We start from the raw sequence: 17,226 nt of genomic DNA, 5'->3' as shown, positions 1-17,226 counted from the left end.
ACCTATGAGATATCTTTACCTGTCTATCTATATGTATGTATCTGATTATTCAAAGCTTCCCCACCCCCAGTCATCTAAATTCTTCCAGTATCAGGTGTTTGACAGATAACAGTCATGACTTATTCTTCATTCTTTGTGAGGACAGATGGAAAGTAAGAGTACTTTGACCCTCTAAAGGGAGCTCACAGAGAATTACTAAGTTACAGACAGTATTAATAGCTATCATTCAATCTGGAAAGCAGTCTTGGTCCTCATCCAGGTATCTGTTTCTTTGTAGGAAGCACAGATAAGTGGTGAATGATCTTTTTCTAACTTTAATTATGTGGAATGGATGGAGGTTTTCAAACTGGTGCCATACTGCTGCAGGGCCTAAGGGGAGACCTGTATTTATGGCTGATCAGCTACAATTCTATTAGTCCATTTTCATGCTGGTGATAAAGACATACCTGAGACTGGGCAATTTATATGGGAAAAAGGGTTTAGTGAACTTATAGTTCCACGTGGCTGTGGAGGCCTCACAATATGGCAGAAGGCAAGGTGGAGCAAGTCATGACTTACATGGATGGCAGCAGGCAAAAAGATAGAGCTTATGCAGGGGAACTCCTCTTTACAAAACCATCAGATCTCATGAGACTTATTCACTATCGTGAGAACAGCACCAGAAATACTAGCCCCCATGATTCAATTACCTCCCACTGGGTCCCTCCCACTACACATGGGAATTGTGGGAGATACAATTCAAAATGAGATTTGGGTGGGGACACAGCTAAACCATATCAATACTATTTAGAGGGCTTGGTACTATTCTCAGTTTCAGGCATCCACTAGAAGTCTTAGAATGTATCCCCTACGGATAGGAGGGACTACTATAATAAACGGTTGAGAGAAAGAAACTCACTTTTTTTCTTGAAAAAAGCTAGAATTCTGTGTCTTGTAAAGTTATTTTTCAAAAGTGAAAGAGAAATAAAGACTTCCTTAGACAAGAAAAAAAAGAGGAAATGTTTTGCCAGTAGACCTATCTTGCAAGAAATGTTAGAAAAAAAATTTTCAGAGACCAAGGAAATGATATAGGTCAGAAACTCTGGTCTTCTTAAAGAAAAAAAGAGCATCATCAAGGAATAAGCGAACGTAAAACGAAAACTTCTTTTTCTTATTCTTAATCTGACAATCTGTTCAAAATAAGAGCAAAAACATATTTGATTATGTATGCTCATATGTATATGCTTAGGTATAGTTTTGTATAAGTAAAACAAATTATAGCAATTATACAAGGGATGAGAGGGAGGAATTAGGAATATCTTGATATATAAGGTACATGCACTACCCATCAAGTGGTATAGTGTTATTTGAAAGGGGACTTGTATTACTTGTAAATGTATACTGCAAACTCTAGGACAAACATCTAAAAAGTAAGAAAACAAGTGTGTTTCTAAACTGAGGAAAGTTACCATGTAAAGCTTGACCTCAGAAGTGATGAAAGAATACAAAATTATGAGGCTTCTAATAATAGAAATCTGTCATTAATAGAACATTTGGGAGGGGTACATCTTACACTTCATAAAAAGGAATCTAAGCTGTCTTATTCAGCATTGCATCTTCAGTGCCTAGCACAAGACTTATATATAACAAGTATTTTAAAAACAGAAAAATGAAAGTATACCTATGAGATATCTTTACCTATCTATCTATATGTATCTGGTTATTCAAAGCTTCCCCACCCCCAGCCATCTCAATTCTTCTGGTATCATGTGCTCGACAGGTACATAATGGTCAATACTTAGTTTCATTATTGATTCTTTGTGAGGAGAGATAGAAAATAAGAGTACTTGGGCCCCTCTCAAGGGAGCTCACAGAGAATTACTAAGTTAGAGACAGTATTAATAGCTATCATTTAATCTGCATGAAAAACCAAGCCCAGGCCTCAGGGAACTTGACTCTGTAACAGCAAGAGAGGATTCAATGTTTACCCTGGGAGAGTGCCCCATTCTATTTGCTTCTCTCGTAAGTACCCACTACCACAATGTCTTCTGTCAAGGAATCGCAAGTAGCAAGGGAAGGTCTGAATTCAAGGACAGACCTAGATACCTTGCAAGCACTTCATATGTCTCTGCTTGCTGACTCTGTCTACATAGACATATAAAATGACATGAAGAGGGAGGCAGTCTTGGTCCTCATCCAGGTATCTGTTTCTTTGTAGAAAGCACAGATAAGTGGTGAATATTCTTTTTCTGATTTTCGTTATGTGGACTGGATGGAGGCTTTCAAACTAGTGCCATACTGCTGCAGGACCTAAAGGGAGGCCCATCTTTATAGCTGATCAGCTACAACCCTATGTATTAGTCCATTTTCATGCTGCTAATAAAGACATACTCGAGACTGGGTAATTTATACAGAAAAAAAGGTTTAATGGACTTACAGTTACACATAATTGGGGATGCCTCATAATCATGGCGGAAGGTAAGGAGAAGAAAGCCAAGTATTACACGGATGGCAGTAGGCAAAAAGAGGAAGCTTGTACAGGGTAAACTCCCCCTTATAGAATCATCAAATCTTGTGAGATTTATTCACTATCACAAGAATAGCATGGTAAAGACCCACCCCCATGATTCAATTACCTTCTACCAGGTCTCTCCTGTAACATGTGGGCATTGTGGGAGTTACAATCTGAAACGAGATTTGGGTGGGGACACGGCCAAACTATATCACCTATATCACTTTCTACGTCTGAATACTCTTCAAGAAGGCCTGGAAATTTTGCAAAACTTATTTACTGAGAATAGCAAGGACAGCGCTGTGACCTCTTAGTCTTGGTGCACAGCTAATACCAGGAGGGAACATCCTGAAGTGTCAGAGCAAAATAAGGCATGTGGCTTAGAGTGATGACCCCAGTCAAAGCAAAGCTGGATGGAGATTGTTTTCTAATATTATTGGTTTTCTTCTTGTCCCTATTAGTCAAAGTGACTATCTCTTATGAAAAGATAATATGATGTCAAAGGAAGTTGGAATATATGGATTTACGTCAGATCCTGGTTTATAATATTGTCCAAGGCTTCCATATATTTAGTATTTCATAAAATTGTACTTTTAAATGAAAATGACGTTTCATGTTTTGTTTAGACATTAAACAAAACTTTGTTACCAAAGCACCCAGAAATGGCCAATGTTCACTTATTTGAAACAGAGGTCTTCAGGTATTTTTTCTACCAAGAATCCATTCTAATCTTGTTTTGAAATTTGTAAAATGAGCATAATAATTCCTACTTCCTAGGGCTACTGTGAGGATTAAATGCACACATGTGAGCATGCCTGACAATGACTGGCCACAGTAGACGTTTCCTAAACATTTGGAACTTTCTTCATTCTTCTTTCAGTTAGTTATTAGAAAATAAGCTTTGTCTACTTGTCCCGCTTTTAAGCATCCTTCATTAATGAATTTTCCCACATTTCTAGCTGGTATTTAGGCCCACTAATAATGGTCGGAATGGTAGCCTTCAGCATATTTCTTTCTAGAGGTGCTCCTCTCTAATCAGCCTAAAACAATACATTGATGTCGCAGCTTAGCTACGTATACTGCTCATGGTATATTACATAAAACCAAAATATACTAGAAACCCCCAACTTGAGATTCCTGTAATGGAGGGTAGGTAATGGCTAGGGGTGGCATTTTTGTAGACAATATTTATGTTATTAGGTGCATCCTCAAGCCAATAAAGTAGAAATGAAAAAGGAAAGAGGTGACTGTATAAAGTGGTCACTAAAATGAATGAAAGTGCTAAGCCAAGAGGAGGAAGCTATCTGGGAGGAAAGGATCTCATTATATTCCCAAAGGCTGGAGACTATGACTGCCCCACCATCCTCCCTACAATGACCTGAGATTATGCCTTGGACACTAAAAGGGGAAATTCCACTTCCTGCAGAGGGCTCCATTCTCTTTGTGTGAATCCATGTTTGCTGGCATCCTGGGTAGCTGCTAGCATACTACCATTCCAAAGAATTTATTCATGTAGCTTTTAAAAAGAAGGGAAGTTAACTCAAAAATTCAAGGATGTACTGGATCATTGGACCCAGCAGTTATTGCTCCTCATGAGAATCAGCAAAGTCCCCAAAAACAAGTCAGCAAAAGAGCACTCCATTTTCCCAAAGCTGCTTACCCCTGTTATACTCCCTGTTAGCTTCAAAGCTTATCATGCAGGTCCGTCTATGCTGGCATCATTACCAGCAGGGTTCGAGAGCAGGAAACATGGTTCTATTTGAGAGATCAATTATTTATGGCAGGTGGCAAGAAATGTTTACCTTTAGATGTGTCTAAGCAGAAACAGAGAATTGAGATTTGTTATTCCAAGTTCAGATACTCTACCATCATTTGAATACAAGGGCTCCAGGGAAAAGCATATTCTCATCCCCGAGGTTGTAGAAGAGGATCAGGTTGCCAGGGCTCCTGACTGACTCATTAGTGCCTAGTCTGCCCTTTCAACCCTCTGACACAGTCTCCCAGGGCCACATTCCCTGTACATCCTGACTACTCATGTCATTTCCTTGCCATCTTAGAAAAAGAGAAAAAGCGTATGTCCATGGAGACATGGGCAGTAAGGAAAGAAATGGCAAAATGAGATAAAGGAGAAAGATGGCATTGTACTACATATCTGCCCCCCACCTCCTCGGCACACGGCTAAGAGACATAAACTCCATTGCCTTTCTGAGGACACAAGAGAAAGACAGCATACAAAAGCTCAGGAACTAGAGAAATTGGCAGATTTTCATGCATGGGACACACTGAAGAGGCAGAATGCTCCAACTCCAGATCCCACAGGCAGAAATGGAACTGAAGACCCGAACCAAGTGTGAGGGGGTGTGGGTGCATGTTTCAGTCTCCCAGAGAAGATGGGCTGAGCAGAGAAAGCCAAGAAAGGGTCTGTGAGAGCAGAGGACAGCAGGCTTTTTCACTTGTGTGCATTTGTGAGGACCGAGGTTGGAAGTCAGGAATTCAGGGAGCAGAATGCCACTGTTTGAGGTGGCTGAGGCACAAGAGCATGTGAATGGATCCAGCCTACCCTGTGCTAGACTCAGGTCTCCACCTTTTCTCTCCCAGCAGACAATGACATGGCTTCTCCCCATGGACCTTTTAAAGTTTCTTCTAGCATCTCAAGAAACTTCTTCCTCCTTCATTGCCTTGTTCCCTCTGCCACAAGCCAACCCTGCTCCTGCTATTTCCATTTTCCCAGGGCAGGAGAGGAGGAGGGGCCCAGAGGCAGGGCCTAGTGAGTGTTACTGTGTTCCACTGTTCCCAGAAGAATGGGCATGATAACTGAGAATGGCAGGGCAGCGTTGGGGAGAAAAGAACAAAAAGGAATGATGGCCTAGTCTTTTGTCAAGTAAGTTAAAGGCCCTCCTTGCTACCTCCTCTTTATTCCTTGAAAAACAGTAAATGGCAGGTAGGTGGGCATGGCAGTGACCATGTTGGGGAGGAAGCTGTTTCTCATTTAAAGAAGAGAGCCACCTACAAAGTCCTGTCCCTGGCTCAACAGCAAAGCCCTCCCATTCTCATTCTTGTCTTCTTTGTCTTCCTCTTCTCCATCCATGCTACCCGCTCCTTCCTACCACTGTGGGTTCAGACAAGGGACACTGGAGTAGAAGGAAGAAGGGACGGGGAGCCAGGGAAACTCTCAAGGATCAACAATTATGAGATATGAGGGGAGGGGTCAGGAACCATGTTTGAGAGCAGTAGAAGGACAATGTCACCCTTAGGTCTGGACAACCCAGGGTAAGGACAGAGGGAAGGAGGCCAGGTCAGCTTTGGGAAGCAGTTCTGCTCCAGGGCTGGGAGTTAGGGATGAAGTAGGAAGAGCCAGGCAATGCCTAGAAAGATTTCACTTGTCCCTCCTCAAGCTCTGGGTATCTCAGGGTGAGACCTGGGATGACAAAAAGGAACTAACCCCAACCCGAGAGCTGCAGCAGACACTTCAGAGGGACTCTGAGTCTGGTAGCAGATCTCATCCCTATAGGGGGTTGTCTCTTCGGGTTGTACCCGTGCATCTGCCCATCTCCAGGCCTCCATTAGGGAGGCCCTCAGCTTCCATAAAAGGGGTTATTCTAGTTTTATTTCTTCACCTTATGCCCATTCTGCTGTAAGTGACAAGAGGGTAAAGACCTTATTTTGGTGGCATTCTCTATGTTGAAGCCTGGTGCAGGTGGTCTCTTGGCTGTCTCCTATAAGGCCAGGAATCCCTTCTTAGGATGGTCTGGGCTTTTTGTTGTTGTTCCTCTTGGAGGGCTCCAAACCTATTCTCTCAGGATATCCCCTCATCAGAGGTTTCACTCCTGAATTCTTTAAGAAAGAGCTGGCCCGTTAACAGGGGGTGCCATGTCCTCCAGAAGCACTTTCTGTCCCTGTATACGGTCTGACTGGGAAATCACCCCTCCTCTACCCATTCTGAAGCAGGAGAGTCAAAGGAAAGGATGGACACAGGAAATTTCCCTGGAAAGGCAGAAGAATCCTCAAAACATCCCACCTTGACATTTCTGTGCCACATATTCAGTAATTTTTCTCAAATACAATGGTCACAATGTCACTCTTCCACTCGTAAAGCTGCAACAACTCCCAGTTCCCACATCCTTGAAGTCCCCCTCCCTCCCTCAGCCTCAAGGCCCTACTTCGCCTTGCCCCAGATGATAGCCACTCTCTCTCCTCTGTTCCAGCTCACGTATACCTGATGCTGAACCAGGCTGTGAATCTGTCTTCAATTATGCTTTGTTTTTAGCCCCTAATATCACCTCCCAACCTGTCCAAATCCTTTCTTCAGCATCACATCCTGCTTCCTCCTTGTAGCCCCCACAAACTCACTTCACAGTGTCCTCTTAGAACAGCTTCTGAAATCCAGAATTTGATTAAACACCTATCAATGAGTCCTTGTTCCAGAGTTTCTACTTCAATTGGTGTGGAGTAGGGCCAAAAAACTGGCATTTCTAACAAGTTATCACGTATGCTGATGTTCCAGCAACCCCACTTTGAGAACTACTGTCTTAGAGTACATCTTCTGTACTTTTTCCAGAGGGGAGGGGTTGCCTTAGAAGCCCAGTAATTCTACTAAAGGCTGGCCCAGAGCTAGGTATCTATATATACTCTCTGAATAGATGAGCCTGGCCATTATAGGGTTAAATGTGAACTTAATCTGTACCTTATTTTCATCCAACTGGTAAATCTGCACCAATAATTAAGAGTGGGTATAAAATCTCCATATGTTCCCTCAATGTAGAAAGCTTCCAACGCCTGTCTTCCTAATCTTCCTGATGTCTCCAGGACTGCCAGAAGCCTGGTCTCCTCGAAGACCTCTGGTTCTCCATGAGCAGGAACTCATGAAATAGCACTTCTTCCATCTGCTTTTCCGGGCCCTTGCACATCAGTTACCACAACTTCAAAGCTGGATACACAGCTAGGACCTCTGGGATCTGGTGGCCTCTAAGGGTGGAACTGACCTAAACACCTCTGTAAATCATCTCTGTAAATTACAGGAATCATCTCTGTAAACTGGTTTTTCTCTTTTCTAGTGCTGAGTCTCCTCCACTTTCCTACCTGTTGGCCCTCTGCAACTCAGCCCATCCTGCATGCTGTCCCCTCTGAAAACTCACCCAGGCAGAGGTGACAGAGAGGCCTGAAATGATGTAGTAGGGAAGTGCAGGGACCTACTTCTCTCCAGGGAGATTCAACTTCCTCTGAGCACTCTTAGCCCTTACTTCATTCTGGAGGTAGGCAGGGGCTGAATCCATCCAGTGTCCTGGAGGTACAGGTGACAGTGTGATGAAGAAGACTCAGCCCAGCAGCCCAGGCCTGTCCAAAGTCCTCTGAGAAAGTTGGGACTCCCTCTAGTGGTTTCAGAGTCCTCACCTCTGGGGCCTGCAGCTCCCCAGCCCCTGCAAGTCAGCAGCTTCACTGTGTTTAAGACCCAGAGAGGCCTCTGGAGATGCAGTCTTAGGAGCAACTCCTAAGAAGTCCTTAGTCAGTTGTCTTCAAACAAGGGTCACTTGCCTCTGGGACTACACAAAGATGGTCCTGGGAATAGTGGGCATGAAGAGTTCTAAAGGAATCTATTTTCAAATCCTCAGTTCCATACATACTTCTTCCACAGACTGATCCAATGGAAATCTTGAGGGAGGTTCTCTCCTGCCTTCCTTTCGCTGACCTGTGCCACCACTTTCTCCTTCCCTGAGCCTACCAGGGTACATTGCCCCCAGAGTTTACTACCTCCCAGGAGCCAAAGGGGCTTTCAAAATATCCTAGCACAAGAAAGGAGGAAAGGCTGGGAAGGAAATCCTGCAAATAATTTCCTGTGTTTTCCTTTCAACAGAACTGAAGAAGGACTTCATCAATTAGTCAGCTGATCATTGGGCAAAACTGATGATAGTTCAGGATTTAATTTTTGTCATATAACTCTAAAGGAAATATAAAATTTTGAATGACCTCATTATAAGAAAATTCCTTTCATTCCCATTAACATACCATCTCTGAAAATAAGAAATAGAGATATAATTGGTGGTGAGCCAAGCTTTATTCTCAAAATAACTAATATTAATTCATGGTATGAACTAATTTCAAAAATCCATCTATATCCAGCCAGGCACAGTAGCTCACATCTGTAATCCCAGCACTTTGGGAGGCTGAGGCGAGTGGACTGCTTGAGCTCAGGAGTTTGAGACAAGGTTAGGCAACATGGTGAAACCCCGTCTCTACAAAAAAAGAAAAACAAATAACAAAAACACTAGCTGGGTGTGGTGGCGTGTGCCTGTAGTCCCAGTTACCTGGGAGGCTGAGGCGGCAGGAACACTTCAGCCAAGGAGGCAGAGGTTGCAGTGAGCCAACGTTGTAACACTGCACTCCAGCCTGGGCAACACAGCCAGACTCTGTCTCAAACAAACAAAAACCATCTACATCATTAGAAGTGGGATTTTTAATAAATTCTATTTTTTCTTCATAATTATTTAAATGTATAACATTTTTCTGGTTTGATCAAAAGCATTTAATAACTCAGTCAGAAGAAACACAGCACTTAGCCTCCTGGTCACAAGAAAGTTTTTTCTATTTATATGCATTTTAAAGAAACCTTTATGGAAGCATGACACACAAACAGGAGTATTTAGTGTAAAGCTCAGTGAATTGTTACAAAGTGAACGTCCTTGTAATTACCATCCAGATCAAGAAAAATAACATACAGCAGCATTCTAGCATTCTAGGAGTGGAATGACTGGAATATTGATATATGTTCACCTTCTTTATAAACTGCCAAAGTGTTTTTCAAAATGTACCAATTTACATTCTGAATAGCAGCATATGAGGGTTTCCTTATCCTTGTCAACATTTGAAATTGTCTTTTTCATTTTAGCCTTCCTAGTAAGTGAATTGTAGTACTGCATTGTGGTTATAATCTCTATTTCCTTGATGATCAATTAAGATGTGTTTTCATGTGTTTGAGTATTTGAATATTCTCTTGTGAAGTGTCTCCTAAGTCTCTTGACTATATTTCTATGTCTTTTTCTTACTGATTTGTTTGATTCTAAATTTGAGTTGTTAGATACGTATGCTGCAAATATCTTCTCTTACTTCCTGGCTTGCTGTTTCACTCACTTAATGATGTCCCTTGATGAAGAGAAATTACAAGTTGTAATGTAGTCCGATTTATCAAATATTTCCTTTCATTATTAGTGCTGTTGGAGTGCTGGTGAAGAAATCATTGTCTAACCAAAATCATGAAAATAACTTCCTATGTTTTAATTTTCCAGTTGTATTATTTTACCTTACACATTTAGACTTATCTGGAATTATTTCTTAAATAAAATGTGATATGTCCAAAATAAATAAACAGAAAACAGTAACAAATACGGTAGATATTAACCTAACTATATCCATAGTCACTTTAATGTCAATGGTCTAGAAACAACAATTAAAAGAAAGATTATCAGGCTGTATCCAAAACCAAGACTTAAATATATGTTGCCTACAAGAAACCCATTTTAAATATAAGTAAATGGATACAGAAAGATATACTATGTTCTAAGAAAGTTCTATTCTTGGCTGGAGCCCTGACAACATTTCCAGTCCTTGCCTTTCCCTCTGCCAATGTCTGGATGATCTTGTTCCTGTAATTCCCAAGCAGTAATTTAAGTCCTATGCTTGTAGGCAGAATCACTATCCTATCTACAAAATAATTTAGGTATTGCACCAGTTGTGAGGGATTTTTGCTACAGATCTTACCTTCCCTAGTTGATTCCATAGTGCTTTAAACACTGATTTGGACTCCCAGCCTAGCAGCCAGACACTCTATGAGACTAGTAAGAACACTATCTGTTTATCTCCCTCTCTTGCCCTATGGAGTTGTGAGAACCAGCTCTATCACAGAATCTGGCATAAGCAGTAATATTAGCATGAGTGCATGCATGAACTTTAAAAGGAGATTGAACTGGATTCAAATCTGGGCACTACCACTTACTAGGTATGTGATCTTAGGAAAGGTCAGAAAAGCTCTCTGAGGCTCAGTCTCCTCATATATAAAATGAAGAGAACCATAACAACAATGGCACGTCAATAACAAGAATGGCAGTAGGAGACGAAGAAGAGGTGGGCCTACAGGGCTTTATAGTAAAACTTAGATGAGATAATACTGATTTGCCTAATTCATGCCAGGCCCATGCAATCACTCAGTAAATACGATGCCAGTGACAATGGTAATGATGATAATGAAAATGAGAAATTACAGATTCTATATATGGTGTCCTACATAAAGTGTTATTTTTAGAACCTGAGGGGAATAGAATTGGAGGATGCAAAGGAAGAAGCAGAAAGAAACCAGTCATCTTTCGCGAAGAAACTGATAACTAGTTCCAGTTAAATATGTAGTCTGAACTTGATGGACAGGGTATATATTTAAAGTAGAAGTGGAGATATTAAGTAGAAGATCAGAAACTCAAAGAAAAAAAGGACGATCTCTTTACTGTTTCTTATTAAGTCCCCTATGCCTATACCAAAAAAAAAAAAAAAAAAAAAAGAAGAAGAAGAAAAATGGAAACAAAACTAAAACAAGCAGGTACCTATGCATCATTTCACCTGTTCTTGCTGCTATTTCTGTTGGTGAGAACCACATGGAGAGAGAAGTTCCAGAAATACTCTGCTTCAAGACTATGAATCTTAATGGTTGCATATGCAGGCTTTGGAGTCAAATATAGCTGGGTTCTATGTCAGTTCTACCACTTTCCAGCTTACCTAATCTCTCAGGGCCTCAGATTTTTAATCTTTACCCTTCTAAAGCAAATGTATTAGAACATTTTGTAGAATGCCACAGAAATCCAACTCAAACTAGCGTCAACAAAAAGAATCTACTGGCTTAAGACTGAGCCGCCAGAACAACTGGAATCACAGGCACTGTCTGAATATTTTTTCTGACTCTTGTATCTGCTCTCTGTATTGTCAACTTAATTTCCTCTCACTAAGACCAACAAATATGCACAGTGAGAGCTCCCACTGCTTCAGCTACCAGGGAGGCTCCAAGTTAAAATTTTTTTTCTAAGGTAGCACTCCATCAAGCTCATTTCGAGTCAAGTGCCCATCTCTGATCCAACTAAAGATTGCCACTGGGATATGGTTATATAAGAACATGGCTGCTCCTATACTAACCATAGTAGACAACAGAAGAAAGGATCATGCAGGGATAAAATCCCGACGGAGTCTCACTCTGTCACCCAGGCTGGAGTGCAGTGGCATATTCTCGGCTCACTGCAAGCTCTGCCTTCTGGGTTCACACCATTCTCCTGCCTCAGCCTCCCGAGTAGTTGAGACTACAGGTGCCCGCCACCATGCTCGGCTAATTTTTTGTAATTTTAGTAGAGACAGGGTTTCACTGTGTTAGCCAGGATGGTCTTGATCTCCTGACCTCGTGATCCGCCCACCTCGGCCTCCCAAAGTGCTGGGATTACAGGTGTGAGCCAACACCCCCGGCCAATAATGTTTCTTTAAAATTTTAATGATATATTTCAGTGAAAATGGATTCATTAACTTTTAAGTAAAAATGAAATAAAACTGTATCTAGGAAACAATCTCAACTTTAGAAAGCGTAACATATACTAAAATCACTGTCAGAAAAAGGACTAAAACATTAATAATGTTTATCCTAGATAACAGAATTACGAATAACTTTCATTTTTTCTAAATGTTTTTTACTTGTTCTATATTTTTTTCTTCAATAAGCTTGTATTACTTTTATAATCAGCATGAAACAGTAAAAGATTTTGGTTGTCTTTTTTTTTTTAATATTACTTATATTCGTTTCAGGTTAAATTCTGCAACACATTAAGACAGGCTCACACATAACCCTAGTTAAAATTCAAGGGAATGAGACAAAGTTCTACAAGTTTTCTTTCACTTCTACAGTAATTGTGAAAGTTGTCCAGAGAATATATGAGTTTATTTGAAGACAGAACTCCAGAACAAGTTTTCAGAGATGACTCATTAAAATCACATTGGTTCTTAATTTTCTAATTTGGCAATTTATCATATTACTGTTATTGTTTCGGTAATGTGCAGATGATTACTGTGTTTTCTTATAGCCTGTGATGTCTGATCATTCAGTATTCCACAGATCATATAAGGTCCAGATCACTAGCTAGCATTATCTAACTGGAGGGAGGTGAGGGATGAAAGACTACATATTGGGTACAATGTATACTGTTCAGGTGATGAGTACACTAAAATATCAGAAATCACCACTAAGAACTTTTCCATGCAACCAAACACCACCTGTTCCCCAAAACCTATTGAAATAAAAATTTTAAAAAACAAGAAGACAAGTAATTATTAGTGCTGGCTTCTTTACAGTGCTTCAAAGAGTATGGAGAGAGAGTTCCAATCTATTTGGTAACAACAATGTTAATCCCTGTGTGAACACTAAGGCATCTAAAATCAATCACCTTTAGGAGATACCAGGTTTTACAAAAGGTCAGAGGGGAAAAAAACCACAGGCCTCAGAGTCAAAGTTTAAAATTCAGAAATTCAGTTTTGCAAGCTCTGTGGCCTTCAGCAAAATCCTTAATTTCCTTTTTTCTTTCTTTTTTTTTTTTTTTTGAGACAGAGCCTCGCTGGAGTGCAGTGGTGCAATCTTGGCTCACTGCAACCTCTGCCTCCCAGGTCCAAGGGTTTCCCCTCCCTCTGCTTCCCGAGTAACAGGGACTACAGGCACACGCCACCACACCCAACTAATTGTTTGTATTTTCATAGAGATGGGGTTTCACCATATTCGCCAGGATGGTCTCGATCTCCTGACCTCATGATCCGCCCGCCGCAGCCTTCCAAAGTGCTCGGATTACAGGCGTGAGCCACCACGCCCGACCAAATTCCTTAATTTCTGAAGCTTCAAGTTTTTCACCTATAATAAAGATAATGCTTCTAACATACAAGATTACTGTTGGATTGGATGAGATAACACATGATATTCTCATTATCACACGTAGTGCTTCTGGCACACAATAAGCACTCATCAAAAGTACACTTCCTCCTTCATCTCCCATCCCAATTCCTCTTCCCATTCCAACGAAAACCATTTTGCATCAAACATAGCATGTTAAATAAGTAAATGCTAAACGTGATTTCTCTTGAACATATATATTCACTATTAGAAAAGGATAATTATAAATCTTTCTTTCAATTAAATGAAAAGGAATAGTAGCTATAAAATACACTACTAGATAAAAAAGAAAAAACTATATAAAATGTTTGGACCATGTAACTATGCTAATATCCAAAATCCTGGATTTTACTACTGTTTTGTTGTTTATTTGCATGTTTGTTTCTTTTGCTTTCCAATCTCTGATCCTCCAAAATAACAAAGCTTAAAGATTGCACAAAAGTTATTCTTTTTTTTTTTATTTTGAAATTAATTCAGCCACTCTGTCTTTTTTTTTTTTTTTTTTTTTTATGCTTTAAGTTCTAGGGTACATATGCATAACGTGCAGGTTTGTTCCATACCACCCTGAACGCGCCCGATCTCGTCTGATCTCGGAAGCTAAGCAGGGTCGGGCCTGGTTAGTACTTAGATGGGAGGGCACAAAAGTTATTCTATGGGAAAAAAAATTTTGGCCATCATCAAATGCTAGGCTTAAAATCACGTAGGAAACTCCTTTCTATTATAATGAGAAATAGGAATACAAGATAAAAACTTTTCTTGTTGAATCATGATATTTTACAGTCACCAAATATTTTAAGGGGTCTATTATCAATAAACATGCCTCCATTCCTCAGAGATGTAGCTCACTGCCTTAGTTCTGACTGGAGAAAGCACAAAAATAACAATGTTTCTTTACCTCTGTTAGAACATGGAAACTTTTAATACGATGGTCCCTTTCCTCAAAAACAGACAAGTGCAAGTATGAAATTTGGCATTGCTGACCTGAACAGAAGACATTTATAGGCCTTCCATGGACTCAGGTTGGTCCCTTGGCAGGATTAAGAACATCAAAATATTCTACATTAACATCTCCATTCTCATGAACACATTCTCACGAGCTTTGAAAGAAAATAAAAATCTTGGCCAGACACAGTTGCTCACACCCATAATCCCAGCACTATGCGAGGCTGAGGTGGGTGGATCACTTGAGCCCAGGAGTTCAAGACCTGCCTGGACAACATGGCGAAACCTCATCTCTACGAAAAATACAAAAATTAGGTGAGTATGGTGGCACATGCCTGTAGTCCCATCTATTCAACAGGCTGAGTTGGGAGAATCACTTGAGCCCTGGAGGCGGTGAGCCAAGATTGCACCACTGCACTCTAGCCTGGGCAACAGAGTAAGACTCTGTCTCAAAAAAAAATTTTTAAAGGGAAAAAAAATCTGAATTATAGGTGGTTTTTAATTTAATATAAACAATTCTATATCTGCTGCCTGCCTGAGATAGATACATAGTGATTTTTTTTCACTTCCCTCCCATTTTCTCCTCACATCTTCCATCCCTACCCCCTCCATCTTCTCCAGGGCTCTCCTCTCAATCCCAAACCCTAACACAAGAGTCTAGTGCACCAGGGATATATGTGTTCTCAATCATTAGGCTTAGGAAATGCTTACATCCATGTAATCTGTCCCTTGAAAGAGTTAAGGATCCCTTGAATTGAGCTGAGGCATACAGTACAAGTGATAATGATAACTGTAACAAACACCCGTTGTTGAGCATCCATTATGTGCCAGGCACTATGCCAGGTATTTCATATTTCATAATATCAAATTCTCTCAACACGTCTGTAAAGTAGGTGTTACTAAAACATCCATTTTACAGATGTACAATATTTTATAGCCAGGAAGTAGCTCAGTCGGGATTGCATTCTGGCACAAAGACTACAGTTTGTCTAACTGATGCCCTAGAGGTTTACTTGAATGTCTTTAGTCCAGAAAGACCAAGCAAAAGACTTTAGCTAAAGTATTACATTTATGTGACCTTTTCTCTGTCTACATAATCAAGGCAGTGTCTACTTTCTGTAGTTTTTCTTGCACTGTTTGTCCGAACTACTGAACACTTGTTCCACACTGCTGTGCATTGTTATTCATTCAATATATATTTAGTGAGTATCTTCCTTGAGCCAAGATTTGAACTCTGGGGAAAGACCAGTGAACAAGACATAGTCTTTGACCTCAAGCCTCTTCAGTTTAAAGATGAAGGACATAAAGGTTATTACCCCTAAGGGATCAGGGAAGACTTCTTGGAGTTGGCATATAAACCGAACCTTGACTGATGAGTTGAACATGGCCTGAGGAAAGGAAACAAAATGGGGTCTGATAATGCAACTTGTGCCACAGTTCAAGCAGGAAGTGAAGCTGGGGGCCTGGGCCAGACCTGGACACATGCATACCTGAGAGAGCATGGAGAGCTGGAACACTGTCTGTTTCAGAATTTGGAGATAAAGTCAGAGGACGTATGTGGTATAAGCAAGTCTGAAGAAGCAGTCAGGGGCTGGATCATGAAGGGTATTTTCAGTCAGATAAACTAACAATTCAGGTTGGGCGTCGTGGCTTATGCCTATAATCCCAACACTTTCAGAGGCTGAGATGGAAGGATTGCTTGAACTCAGGAGTTCGAAACCAGCCTGGGCAACATGGTGAGACCCTGTGTCTACAAAAAGTTTAAAAAACAGGAAAGAAATTAGCCAGGCAGGGTGGCATGCACCTGTAGTCTCAGCTACTTGGGAGGCTGAGGCAGAAGGATCACTTGAGCCTGGGAAATGGAGGCTGCAGTGAGTTAGAAACACACCACTGCACTCCAGTCTGGGCAACACAGTAAGACCTCATCTCTAAATTAAACAAATTAATTAAATTAAAATTAAAATTAACTAATTAAATTAAAATACACTAATTCATACTGAAGTACATGGAGAGCAATGAATTTTAAGATAGTGGTTCTTATGCTCAGACTTGCTTTTTTTTTTTTTTTTTGGAGACAGGGTCTCACTCATTCACCCAGGCTGGAGTGTACTGGAGTGCAGTGGTGCGATCTCAGCTCACTGCAACCTCTGGCTCCCAGGCTCAAGTGATCCTCCCACCTCAGCCTCCTGAGAAGCTGGGACTACAAGCATATGTCACCACTCCCAGCTAAGTTTTGTATATTTTTTGGCAGAGATGGGATTTCACTATGTTGCCCAGGCTGGTCTCAAACTCCTGGGCTCAAGCAATCCATCCTCCATGACCTCCCAAACTTGCATTAAGTTCACTTTGGCTTCAGTGTGGAAAATGGGTCACAAAGGCTGAGACTGGAAATGGAGAGATCAGTTTGGAGGCTGCTGCAGTCATTCAAATGAGAAAGGATGATGGTCTCATTTAAGATGACAGTATGGAAAACAGAAAAAGATATAATAAGCAATCTCTCTCTCTCACTCTTTCTCTCTCTCTCTCTCATCTTGTCCACAGATAATAATTAGAACTAATATTTATTAAGCATATATTATGTAGCAGTCTCTTTCCTAAGTCCTTTATATTTGACTCCTTTAATCCTCAAAACAAGCCAATTCCTCATTATACAGGAATTTGACTTCTTTAATCCTCAAAACAAGCCAATTCCTCATTATACACCTTAGGATACAGCTTGAAATCAAGTTACGTGGCCGAGGTCCTTGAGGAGGTCAGAGACAACATCCTGTGTTTCTTTCCTTTTAGACAGATAGAGATAGATAGATAGATAGATAGATAGATAGATAGATAGATAGATAGA

At 40.7% G+C, this 17,226-nt stretch overlaps 1 protein-coding gene across 4 annotated transcripts in view; it reads right to left on the bottom strand.

Annotated features, from left to right (window-relative positions):
- Positions 1–17,226, bottom strand: part of TMEM117 (transmembrane protein 117) — a 562,924-nt gene that overhangs the window by 390,182 nt on the left and 155,516 nt on the right. The window lies entirely within an intron of this gene.

The sequence above is a fragment of the Piliocolobus tephrosceles genome, chromosome 10 (genome assembly GCF_002776525.5).
Source record: "Piliocolobus tephrosceles isolate RC106 chromosome 10, ASM277652v3, whole genome shotgun sequence".
Taxonomy (NCBI): Eukaryota; Metazoa; Chordata; class Mammalia; order Primates; family Cercopithecidae; genus Piliocolobus; species Piliocolobus tephrosceles.
This window is presented reverse-complemented; position numbering and strand designations above follow the sequence as displayed.